Source organism: Delphinapterus leucas, chromosome 11 (assembly GCF_059928025.1).
Source record: "Delphinapterus leucas isolate spDelLeu-1000000601 "Yukka" chromosome 11, BTC_Dleu_Yukka2, whole genome shotgun sequence".
Classification (NCBI taxonomy): domain Eukaryota; kingdom Metazoa; phylum Chordata; class Mammalia; order Artiodactyla; family Monodontidae; genus Delphinapterus; species Delphinapterus leucas.
This window is the reverse complement of record NC_143139.1, coordinates 76,572,304-76,584,451: the sequence shown is the minus strand read 5'-3', so window position 1 is coordinate 76,584,451 and position 12,148 is coordinate 76,572,304. Positions and strand designations below refer to the sequence as shown.

The following is a 12,148-nucleotide window of genomic DNA, read 5'->3' as shown; positions in this document are numbered from 1 at the left end:
AGTTCAGCACTTCCTCCTCCCACCTATCTTGGACATACCTCTACTGTGGCACATCTTACAGTGTACTGTGATTATTTGCGTGCATCAGAGGCTATTATGTATCGTTGTAGCTCCGGCCCCTGGCACTCAACAGGAGTAGACTCAATGACTCAAAAGAAATGGAGGGTGCTGGGGAAGTCAGTTTTGGAAAAAAAGAGAGTGAAGTTGACTTCAGATGTGCCGTGTCAGGGATGGTGGGACCATCAAACAAAAGTGTCCAGTGGAGACAATTGAAGACATTGTGCTAGGAGGAGCCCACTAGATTAAATTTCATGAGAGTCGAGACCTCACCTGTCTTGTTCTAGCTTCTAGAATATGGCACAAGGTAGGTGCTCAATAAATATTTGTTGAAACAGTGCAGGGAGGTGATAGGTGGAACCATGTGTGATTGAGATTTCTAAGGGCGGGCACAGAGCCAGGCCTGACCCCAGGGGAAGGGTCCTGCATTTAAGAGAAAGGATGAAGACCAGACATCACATGCAGGCAGACATGTGCCAACAAACAAGGGGCGGGGGCCTTTCTCTTCATGTGCCCCATTTTTATTAGGAAAGAAATATTTCTTAGAGCCCCTTTATTCGATTTTGCCATATTTCGTTGCCTGAATTAGGTCACATGCCCATGCTGGGCTGCCAGAGAGGTGAGAAAGCAAATATGTGAGCTTTTCAGACGCTATCAAGACTCTGTAAATCGATTTTGATGACATGGAAGAAAGGAGAAGGTACAGGGATGGCTAAAGGATTGTATCTGCCTCATAGAGAGAAGTGAAATTTTAAATGAGGAGGAAGAGGAGTACAGAGTTCTTTTAAAAACCCAGACTTACTTTGGGGACATTCTTTCAGGTTCAAAGGGTTCTTCCAAATTAATTCTTTTAGTACATTACACAATATGCAAATGATCCAGGAAAACTGAATCTCCTCTCGCGTCCCCTCCTGCTCACCTCCTTCTCATCAGCAGCATCAGGATCTTGGTTTGAACACTTAAACAACACTGGGGTGTCTGTTCTCCTCCAGGTCAGGGGGGAAGTTGAATTTCAATGACTCCAGTTCGAAGCAGTGTTGTACTCTAGGAAAGCTGACTTTGAGATTTGCCAGATGGGTCAGACCTATTTGCAGTCTTAAAAAGGCCTGAGGGCTTCCCTGGTGGCACAGTGGTTGAGAGTCCGCCTGCCGATGCAGGGGACACGGGTTCGTGCCCTGGTCCGGGAAGATCCCACATGCCGTGGAGCGGCTGGGCCCATGAGCCATGGCCGCTGAGCCTGCGCGCCTGGAGCCTGTGCTCCGCAACGGGAGAGGCCACAATAGTGAGAGGCCCGCGTACCGCAAAAAAATAATAATAATAATAATAATAAAAAGGCCTGAAATCATAGCCCTGACACAAAGCTGCAGGGAGCAAAAAGTGCAGCCTTCCCCTTCTGAAAACAGCATCAAGGAAAATGTTGCCACAAAAGAATTCATTTTCCTGTTCCCTATCCCAGCCTGCAGTTGTGCCTAGACTCCTCTTCCTGAGGGACACAGTACAGCGGTGTGAGATGGGAAAAGGAAAGGAGCCAATGATTTTTTAATGCTGGATTTTTGAAGTGAAGGAGAACGTGATGATTGCTAGAAAAAGGAAAAAGTGCAGGCGGAGGAAGTGATTGGGAAAACCACTGGCAGGGCTAAAGCAGTGGAGAAGCTGCCCTAGACTGACAGCAGGACAGAAAAAGACCTTTGTCGGAGGCAGAAAGAGACAGTGGCCAACAGGTCAAGGTAGACAGCAGCCAACAGGTCAAGGGAGGCCTTCCTGCCCTTTTATGTGGAATCCAAAAAAAGCCAAACTCAGAGCAACAGGGAGTAGAGTGGTGGTTACCAGGGGCCGGGGGTGCTGGGGGAAATGGGGAGATATTGGTAAATGGGTACAAACTTCCAGCTACACAATTAGCTTGTTTTGGGGATCTAACATACAGCATGGTGATTGTAGCTACTAATACTGTATTATATACTTGAAAGTTGCTGAAAGAGTAGATCTTAAGTGTTCTTACCACAGAAAAGAAATGGTAATTATATGATGGGATGGAGGCGTCATCTAAGTCTGTGGTGGTAATCATTCTGCAATATGTAAGGGTGTCAAATCAACAGGTTGTTACACATTACACTTACGCAATGGTATATGTCAAGTGCATCTCAATAAAGCCAGGGGGTGGGAAGGATGGCCTTCACAATGTCAGGACCACAGGGGAAATGTTTTCCACAAGCAGCCGACTTATTGTAATAGCATTTCGGAAGCACTGACTGTGCCAGGCACTGTTCTAAGTTTCTACTTGTATTATCTCACTTGGCAGGTAGTCTTAGTTTTCTTCCATGGCAGAAAAAGAAGCCTAAGCACAGAGAGGTTAAGAAATCCCTTGCTCCGAGTCCCTGAGTGACTGAAGGGGGAAGGCAGGGTGTAAGGGAAGGCTGTCTGACTCTGGTTAGCACTTGTGAGCCGCTCTGCTAAATCGCTTCCAGCTGGTGATGCAGGCTTCCTTATCACTTAGCAGAGACAGCTCTGGTCACTGGGGGCAGCTGAATTTCCATGGAGAAAGGAGCATCTCCTGGCGGCTTTGCCCTCTACACTTAGGACTGTGGAAGGGCAGCCAGGAAGTGAGTGTCTCCTTCCACACCAGGCGCAGAGCTAGGGCTTCGAAAGGGATCTAACTCCAGCTGCGCTTGTGTGTGGAGGGCTCGGTGGTCAGGACAGGGGCTCTGGAGCCAGGCTGCTCAGGTTCCAGTTCCGGCTCCACCGCTTATGAATGTCACACCCTGAGTGCGTTCCTTAACCACACCATTCTTCAGCCTCCCGTCTGTAAAATGAGGTTGGTAGTAAAATTACCTACCTCATAGTGTTGTCGTGAGGATTGATTATACATAATATATACATATACACGAATGCATATATCGATACAAAAAAATTTCAATTTAAAAAAATTTATATATTACATATTATTTTATACATATACTTTTAATGTATTAACCATATTAATAAATTATATATTAAATATATAAAATTATATCTGTATATAAATGTATATAAATATACACATATTTATATTGTATAAATATATACATGTATCGTATACATGCATATTTATCAATTTTTATATGTTATATATTTGTTTTATACATATACTTTATATATATTAAGTATGTTATACATATTATATAAATATATATATAAAATGATGAACAGGGTCTAGTGCATAGTAAGTGCTGTGTGAGTGTTAGCTTTTGTTATTAATGGGTCATTTCTTCTTACTCTGAAGGGATAAACATTGTGGAGGAAGTTTGGAACTCCCTGGAAGACCCAAGGACTCTTCTTTTTTAAGCCCCTGAACCATTTCTTAAGCAGAAGCAGTGTGACTGTTGTGTGATGACAGGTTGGGCTGAGTGACTCTCAGATTCTAGTTGGTTTGTGTCGCTGTGGGATGTACTAATGGCAAAGGTGCATAAATCTGATCTTCTCTGATATTTTCTCCTATAAATTCAAGTTGGAAATTAGTTCTTCAAAATCGTGATGGCCCAGATATTATTTACATTGCAGGCCCAGCTTAAATATGCACATTTCCATGAAGCCTTCCTGATTCTCACTTGGAAATAAAATTTCCATATTCTGTGCTTCATCCTTACATCTCTTGTGGCACCTACTGTTATCATTTTAAAGCAAGCTTTGAACATTTTTATGTATCTTTTAGTCAGACTTACCAAGGTATACTTTTTGTACAGTAAAAGTCACCCTAAGTTTTAGTGTACAGTTCTGAGTTTTGGCGAACACATTTAGTGGTATAACCACAAGGACCATAATGAAGTTATATAACATATCCAACCCCCCAATAATTCCCTTGTGCCCCTTTGCAGTCAACCCCTTCCAAAAACCTAGGCAACCTGGTCTGTCACATAAATTGAATCATACCATGTGTTGCCTTTTGAGTCTGACTTCTTCCACTTGCATGAAATTCATCCAGGTCGGTGCATGGATCAGCAGTTCACTGCTTTTCAGCGCTGAGTACAACAATAGTATCCCTTTATTGGATGCATCACAGTTCATTTATCCATTCACCTGTTGAAGAACATTTGGGTTCTTCCAGTTTTTTTTAAGATAATGAGCAAAGCTGCTCGTTTGTATACAAGTTTTTTTGTTTTTAATTGATTTTTTTTTTGCGGTACGCGGGCCTCTCACTGTTGTGGCCTCTCGCGTTGCGGAGCACAGGCTCCGGACGCGCAGGCTCAGCGGCCGTGGCTCACGGGCCTAGTCGCTCCGCGGCATGTGGGATCCTCCCGGACCGGGGCACGAACCCGTGTCCCCTGCATCGGCAGGCGGACTCCCAACCTCTGCGCCACCAGGAAAGCCCTAATTTATTTATTTATTGCTGTATTGGGTCTTCCTTGCTGTGCGCGGGCTTTCTCTAGTTGGCAGCGAGCGGGGGCTGCTCTTCGTTGCGGTGCACATGCTCCTCATTGCGGTGGCTTCTCTTGTCGTGGAGCACTGGCTCTAGGCACGCGGGCTTCAGTAGTTGTGGCTCGCGTGTTCTAGAGCGCAGGCTCAGTAGTTGTGGCGCACGGGCTTAGTTGCTCCACGGCACGTGGGATCTTCCTGGACCAGGGCTGGAACCCGTGTCCCCTGCACTGGCAGGCGGATTCTTAACCACTGCACCACCAGGGAAGTCCCTGTATACAAGTTTTTGTGTGACTGTAAGTTTTCCTTTCTCTTGGGTGACACTTTGGAGCGGAATTGCTGGGTTACATGGTACATGCATGTTTAACTTTGTAAGAAACTGTCAAACTGCCCTCCAAAGTGGCTGTACCGTTTTGCATGCCCATCCAGCAATGCATTCTAGTTACTCTGCACCCTTGCCAGTGCGCTTCCTTCTTCTCTTCCCTCCTTCCCTCTCCCTCTCCCTCTCTCCCTTTCGTTTTTTCTTTCACTGGCATTATAATAGGTGTGTAGGGGAGTGAACTTGTTGTTGAGGTATAATATACTTACAGAAAAGCGCACAAATCCTGTGTCAAGCTTGATGAACTTTTACAAAGTGAATGCATCCTTGTAACCACCATCCCGATCAGAAATCAGAGCATTACCAGTGCCCCAGAAACAACCCTGTGCCCTCTCCCTGTGCTGTGGAGTAAATGTTGTGGCTCCACCTCTGCCAATGCATATTTTGAAATCCTAACCCGCAATGTGACGGTATTAGGAGGTGGGGCCTTGGGGAAGTGATTAGGTCATGAGAATGGAGTCCTCCTGAATGGGATTAGTGCCTTTATAAGAAGAGACACTAGAGAGCTTGCTTTCTCTCTCTCTGCTCCATTCTAAAAGCAACCTTATTCTGACTTCTATCACCATAGCTTGATTTTTGGACCTTCTATAAATAAGATCATACACTTATACTCCTTTATGTGGCTTCTTTTGCTCAATATTATGTTTGAGAGGTTCATCCATACTGTCGCATGTAGTTATAGTTTGTTTATTTTCTTGCTGTAGAGCATTCCATTGTATGAATATACCACAATTTATTTAACTGTTTTCTTTTGGGTTGTTTCCAGTTTTTGTCTTTTATGAGTGATGCTTCTGTGAATATTCTCATGGCCATTGGGAAAGTACCCAAGACCACCATCTGGTTCAATAATTCACTAGAAGGACTCACAGATCTCAGAAAGAAAGCTATTATACTCAGTTATGGTTTATTATAGTGAAAGAACACAAATTAAAATCATCAATGGGAAAAGGTTCATAGGGCAGAGTCCAGGAGAGTTCCAGGTGTGAGCTTCTGTTGTCCTCTCCCAGTGACAGCACTTGCTTCTCTCAGCAGTGATGTGTGGCAATATGTGTGGATTATTGCCAACTAGGGAAGCTCACCCCAGCCTTGGTGTCCAGAGACTTTATTGGGGGTCATGTAGATATGGTGACTGCCCATGTGAGTGTCATTAATCTCCAAGTCCTCCAGAGGTCAATCTGATACCATGTGGCCCGAGGCCCTGACCATAAATCACATTGCTAGCATAGATCAGTGATCCCCAACCTTTTTGGCACCAGGGACCAGTTTCGTGGGAGACAATTTTTCCATGGATGGGGGGTGGGGGGATCGTTCAGGCGGCAATGTGAGCGATGGGGAGCAGCAGATGAAGCTTTGCTCGCTTGCCGCTCACCTCCTGCTGTGTGGTTCAGTTCCTAACAGGCCGCGGACCAGTACCAATATGCGGTCCAGGGGGGTTGAGGACCCCTGGCATAGATGATCTGGAATATCCTAAAGCCCCCAGTCAAGACCTTCCAAGGGCTTAGAAGTTACCTCCTAGGAGCTGCTCAAGAAGCAAACCTTTGTTTGGGCAAGGGTAAGCCATTATTGCATACTTACTTGTATGTGTCTTTTGGTGAATATATGTAGCATTTCTGATGGACATATATGGAGGAATAGAGTTGCTGTGTCATAACTCATGCATATGAATTATGCTTTAGTGGTTATTATCAACAGTTTTCCAAAGTGGCTGTATCAGTTTATTTACATTCTCACTAGCAGTAGAAGAGCTCCATTTGTACATGTCTTAGCCAACACCTGCTGTTGCCAGATATTTCATTTTATTTATTTTAGCCTTTCTGGTGGGTGGGTAGTAAAATCTCACTGTGCTTTCAATAGGCATATCCCTGCTGAATAATGGTGATGAGCATGTTTTTGTGTGCTTATTAGTCATTTTTATATCCTCGGCACTTACTATTATCAACTTCCTATATTGTAATTTAATTCAATTCAATAAAACAGTCATATAAAACTCTAGCATGTGCCAGACCCTGTGCTGAGGCAGTGAGGAATGTAACAGTGAACAAAATGTAGTTCCTGCCTTCCCCACACACACGTACACACACAGAGAAGAAGAAGCTCCTTATGTATTGATGCGGAAAGGTCCCCAATATATTCTAAGTAAAAAAAAGGTGCAGAAAAAATGTGTATAGTATGCTACCATTTGTGTGGAATGTTTGCAGGAGAAATGAATACACACACGCACACATACACATATATATTTAGTCTTGGATCACGCACAAACGTTTTTCAGGTGGGTAAACAGAAACTATAATAGCTACTTGTAAAGGAAGAAAACAAAGTCAATGGGGGATGATGGGGAGGGGAAAGAGACTTTTCACTGTACAGTGAAACTTTCATACCATCTGAAGAGTCAACTAATCATGAATTGAAAATATTTTAAATTCCATAAATTTCCAAAGAGCAAGACTTGAATTTGGCACACACTGGCAACTATGTACATAGCATGTACGTTGTATTTAGGTATTATAAGCAATCTAGAGTTGATGTAAAGTATGCAGGAAAATGTGTGTAGGTTATATGCAAATATTATGCCATTTTAGGTAAGGGACTTGAGCATCCTCAGACTTTGGTAATCGCAGGGCCGGGCAGTGGCGGGGGTGGGGTGGGAGTGTCCTGGAATCATTCTCTCGTAGATAGTGAGGGAATACCGTGTTATACTCTGATGTGTAAGCAATGTAAATCGTTTTACCTAAACCTAAGTCTTTTTACCTTTTAAAATCATTGTATAGAAATATTTAAGAAAAAAGTAAATATTGCTTCTGTCTCCATTCTGTTTATAGTCCAGTTGGGAGGAATTGTGGGGAAATTATGGACACTAGTTATGGACAGTAGTTATGGATACTAGTGAAGGGGAGACTACAGGATCCTTTGGTAAAACATACAAGGGCCACCTAACCCAGGATTTTTTTTTGAGGAAGTGTATTTCCTGCACAGTTTCCCAGAGGAGCCAATGTCTAAGCTGAGACTGAAGGGCCAGTGCGACTTAGTCTGGGAAAGTCTGGGGATTGGGAAGGATATTGTTGATGGAGGAGGCCACAGCCTGGGTCTGACGGTGGAGCGCAGTGTCCTGGGCTCCAAACTGTGAGCAGTTCTGTGTAAGGGGATGGAGGAGCCCCGGTGGGGAGGCGTAGCAACAGTTAACTGGGGCTAAATCTTGAAAGCTCTGCAGACTCTGGATGCCTAAGGCTTGGGGAGCCACCTTAGGGTGTTTAAGCAAGAGAGCGACAAGAACACATTTGCATTTCAGAAAGATCACTTTGACTCAGAGAGAATGGATTGCAGGACTACAGGCTGTAGGAGGCTATGGAGAGTATAGCATCATGGGTAAGAACTTGGGCTTTGGAGTCAAACCCACTTAACCTGCTTCTGTAAGTGGAAGAAAATTGCACCTCCCTCATAGAATTATTGGAAAAGTAGAATGAGAAAATGCTTATAGGGTCATTATCACAGTGCCTAATACAAAGTAAACCTTCAATAAACATTAGATATTATTACAATATTCTCCTGAGTCTGACCACTTCTCACCATCTCTACCTTTACATTTCTAACCCTGGCCACCATCTTCTTTTACCTGGATCATTAGGGTAACCTCCTAACAGGTCTGCCAGCTGCCATGCCTGCCCCATCAGTCTATCCCTTACAGCAGCCAGATTTTTTTCAAAATGTGACTCCATCACAGGCACAGCCTCGTTTTCCTAGTATGTGAAGGACTAGAAAAAGATTGACAATCCAGTAGAAAAATGGGTAAATAAGATAAATAGGCAATTCATTGAAAAAAACCACAAATGGCTCTGAAGTGTGTAAAATAATTGCTCAGCCTCATTCATAAGAAACATGCAAATTAAAACCATTTTTCCACCTATCAGATTGGCAAAGACCAATGCGTTAGATAATACTCTGATAATTGCAAGTAACATATTGCTGGTGGCATAGTAACTTGTTACAACCTTAATGGAAGGCAATCTAGCAACACTTGTGAAAAATACCAAAGCACAAACCTTTTGACACAGCCATTTAATTATGTGAACTTACCTTATAGCTATAATGTCGCTTATGCAAAACATCTATAAAAATGTATTAACTTCAGCATTGTTTGCAATAGCAAGATATGAATGCCCCACAACCACCTCTAATTTCTTATTGCTCTTTTCCCTTGGACACTAAACTCAATTGACAAACCTACTATTTCTAACATGCCAAGCATTGCTCCTACCTCAAAGCTATTCACATGCTATTCCCTCTGCCTGGAATGCTGTTCTCTCCACCTGAAATGCTGTTCCCTCAGATAGCCAGATGGTTCAGTTCCTCTCTTCATTCAGTCCTCTGTTCAAATGTCATCTCTTCAAGGAGGACTTCTCTGATTACCCCATTTAAGTAGCAGCTCCCCATCACTCTGCTCCATTATAATGCTCTATTAGTTAGCTTTTGCTGTGTAACAAACCATACCCGAACCTAGTGTCTTAAAACGACAAACATTATTATTTTTTGACATTCTGTGGGTTGGTTGGGCAGTTCTTCTGGTTGGGGCTAGTTTGGCTGTGGCCAGATGGTCTCAATGGCCTCATTCACATGTATAGGATCTTAGCTGGAATAGTTGAAATGGCTGGGATAATACTTGTTCATATGGTAGCAGAAGGATTCTCAGAAGCCAGAGAAAGCAAGTCCACTACACAAGTACTTTTCAGTATCTTGTTTGCACCTCATTTGCTGATGTCTTGTTGGCTAAAACATGTCATATAGTTGAGCCAGAGTCATTGTGGGAGGAAAATACTCAAGGGTGTGGATACTGGGAGGCATGATTGGGGACCATTACTACAATATTGGGGCATAGATTCTTCATAGCACTTATCACCATTAGATATTATACTATACATTTGTTCATCAATTAACTGTATCCTCTACATGAGGAGTATAGAGCCCTCATGAAGACAGGGGCTTTGTTTTGTTTACTACTTATCTCTTCAGCACCTAAAAAAGTGCTTGGTATATACTAGGCACTCAATACGTATTTACTGAATAAGTGAATTAATGAATAAGGAGATAGTTAGGAGGCTGTTGTAATAAAAAGTGGGAGAAGGGGAGCAGGAGGGATGGTGACCTGACCTAAGGCAATGGCAGTGAAGATTGAGAGAAGTGGCTGAAGTGACCAGATAGTAGAGGTATTATGTGGGAATATAAACAAAACTTAGTGATTGCTTATATGTGGGAAATAAGAGAAAGAAGTCAAAGATATTTCATGTTTCTGAGTTGGCCAATTTTTTATTAATTAATACCCTTAAATGCACATAACTCCATCTCAAGAAGCCTAAGCAATAGGGAAACTGATTGGAAAGATAATGGGAAAGATCAGATAATTGAAGGCTTGTATAACCAACGGGCAAAAGGGAAGGGAATGCAGTTCGGTCTTAGGAAAACTGGATCTAGTCTCAAACATGACCATGACTCTAAAATTCTCTCTACTATATGTCTTTTTGAGAATTGGCTGTACTTTCTCTGTCAGTTTGTTTTCCTAACTTTACTGCCACTGGCCGTTCCTAAATTTCCAATGTAGGGACAACTGGTTTTTCCTATCTTCAGTTTTTTACAACTGTTTTTAATAAGTTCTGTGGTAGAGCTCTTGCTGACTCATTCCCCAACCAGTCAACTGTGGCCAGTGGGGTAGTGTACCATGACAGGCCCAACCTAGATTAGGGGTCCACTCTAGACTAATGGGCTAAGAGCAGGAGGATGGGACCATTAAGAGCTTGGTAATATCGCTGGAACCACATGATTGGTGTAAGAGGGAGAGAAGTTAACTAAAGAAGGGAGTGCTATTCACAGACACAGGGAACTCGGGAGAGGATTTTGGATGAATATGTGTGCACTTATTAAAAAATCTCTGTTATTGGACTCTATTTAAGGCAGAATCTGTGTCTGATTCAACCCTCACAGAATTATACACACAAACACACACACACATTTTACTAAAAAAGAAATATTGTTGTCTTAGTACTTGTTTTCTTAATATATCATTTTAATACTCTTTTATAGGATTTTAATGACAATAGTGTCCTAAGATATGAATATACCAAAATTTATTTAACTAATTTTCTGTTGGTAGACATTTAGGTGGCTTCCAAGGGTTTGTTTGTTTTGCTTATAATTGATAATATATATGTGTAAAGTTTCGGCCTCCTCAAGACCAATGCCACTTCTGATACCAACTGAAGGTTTGGAGGTCCCCAAGACCACTCTGAGGTTCAATAATTTGCTGGAAGGACTGACAGAACTAGGTGAAAGCTGTTACCCTCATGCTTATAGTTTATTAGAGTGGAAGGGTGCAGATTAAAATCAACCATGGAAAGAGGCACATGGGGCAGAGTCCACGAGAGTTCCAAGCAGTAAGCTTCCAGTTGTCTTCTCCCGGTGGAGTCATGGGCAGCCCTAGCTCCTCTCAGAAACAATGTACATGACAATACTCCATAAACATTGCCCACCAGGGAAGCTCACTTGAGCCTTGATGTCCAGAGTTTTTTACTGGGGCTTGGTCACAGAGATATGGTCTACTACCTACATGGCTGACCTTAGCCTCCAACTCCTATAGGGTTTAAGCTGATACAGTGTGGCTCAAGGCCCCCAACCGTCAATTCATTGTTAGCACTGACAATCTGGTGTGGCCCAAAGGCCCCAGATAGGCAAAGGCACTCTTACCAGGCAGGACATTCCAAGGGCTTAGAGGTTACCTCACAGAAGCTGAGAGCAAAGACCAGACCTCTCTTTGGATAACGTTAATTCTTTACTTCTCAGTATATAATATATTGATATATAATACTGTGATGAACACCCTAATAGTTTTATCTTTTTTGAAAAAGTAGCTTTTTTGTCTTTATAAAAATGAATGGGCCTTCCCTGGTGGCGCAGTGGTTGAGAGTCCACCTGCTGATGCAGGGGACACGGGTTCGTGCCCCCGTCCGGGAGGATCCCACATACCGCGGAGCGGCTGGGCCCGTGAGCCATGGCCGCTGAGCCTGAGCGTCCGGAGCCTGTGCGTCCGGATCCTGTGCTCCGCAACGGGAGAGGCCACAACAGTGAGAGGCCCGCGTACCGCAAAAAAGGAAGAAAAAAAAAAAAAGAATGCATGTCCTTTATGAAACAAAACAAACACCATAGTAAAGTAAAACAAAGAGAGCAAAATTAGCCCAAATTCAATCACTACGTGATAATGGTGATTATAACATTAGAGTATGCCCTTGCAAACATCTTTTATGCAGTTTATATACCTAATAAGTATAGAGTTTTATATCA

At 43.0% G+C, this 12,148-nt stretch overlaps 1 protein-coding gene across 6 annotated transcripts in view; it reads left to right on the top strand.

The window, feature by feature from the left end:
* The first annotated feature begins 3,248 nt into the window (after positions 1-3,248).
* The window catches only part of CEP83 (centrosomal protein 83), a 150,294-nt gene continuing 141,394 nt past the window's right edge, over positions 3,249-12,148 (top strand). For 3 of the 6 annotated variants that reach the window (XR_016395024.1, XR_016395025.1, XR_016395023.1), the window contains exon 1: positions 3,249-12,148. This exon is cut by the window's right edge and continues 67,140 nt beyond it. The gene's annotated coding sequence lies outside the window, so the exon portion shown is untranslated. The other 3 variants (XM_089921135.1, XM_089921134.1, XM_089921133.1) reach the window with 1 other exon arrangement.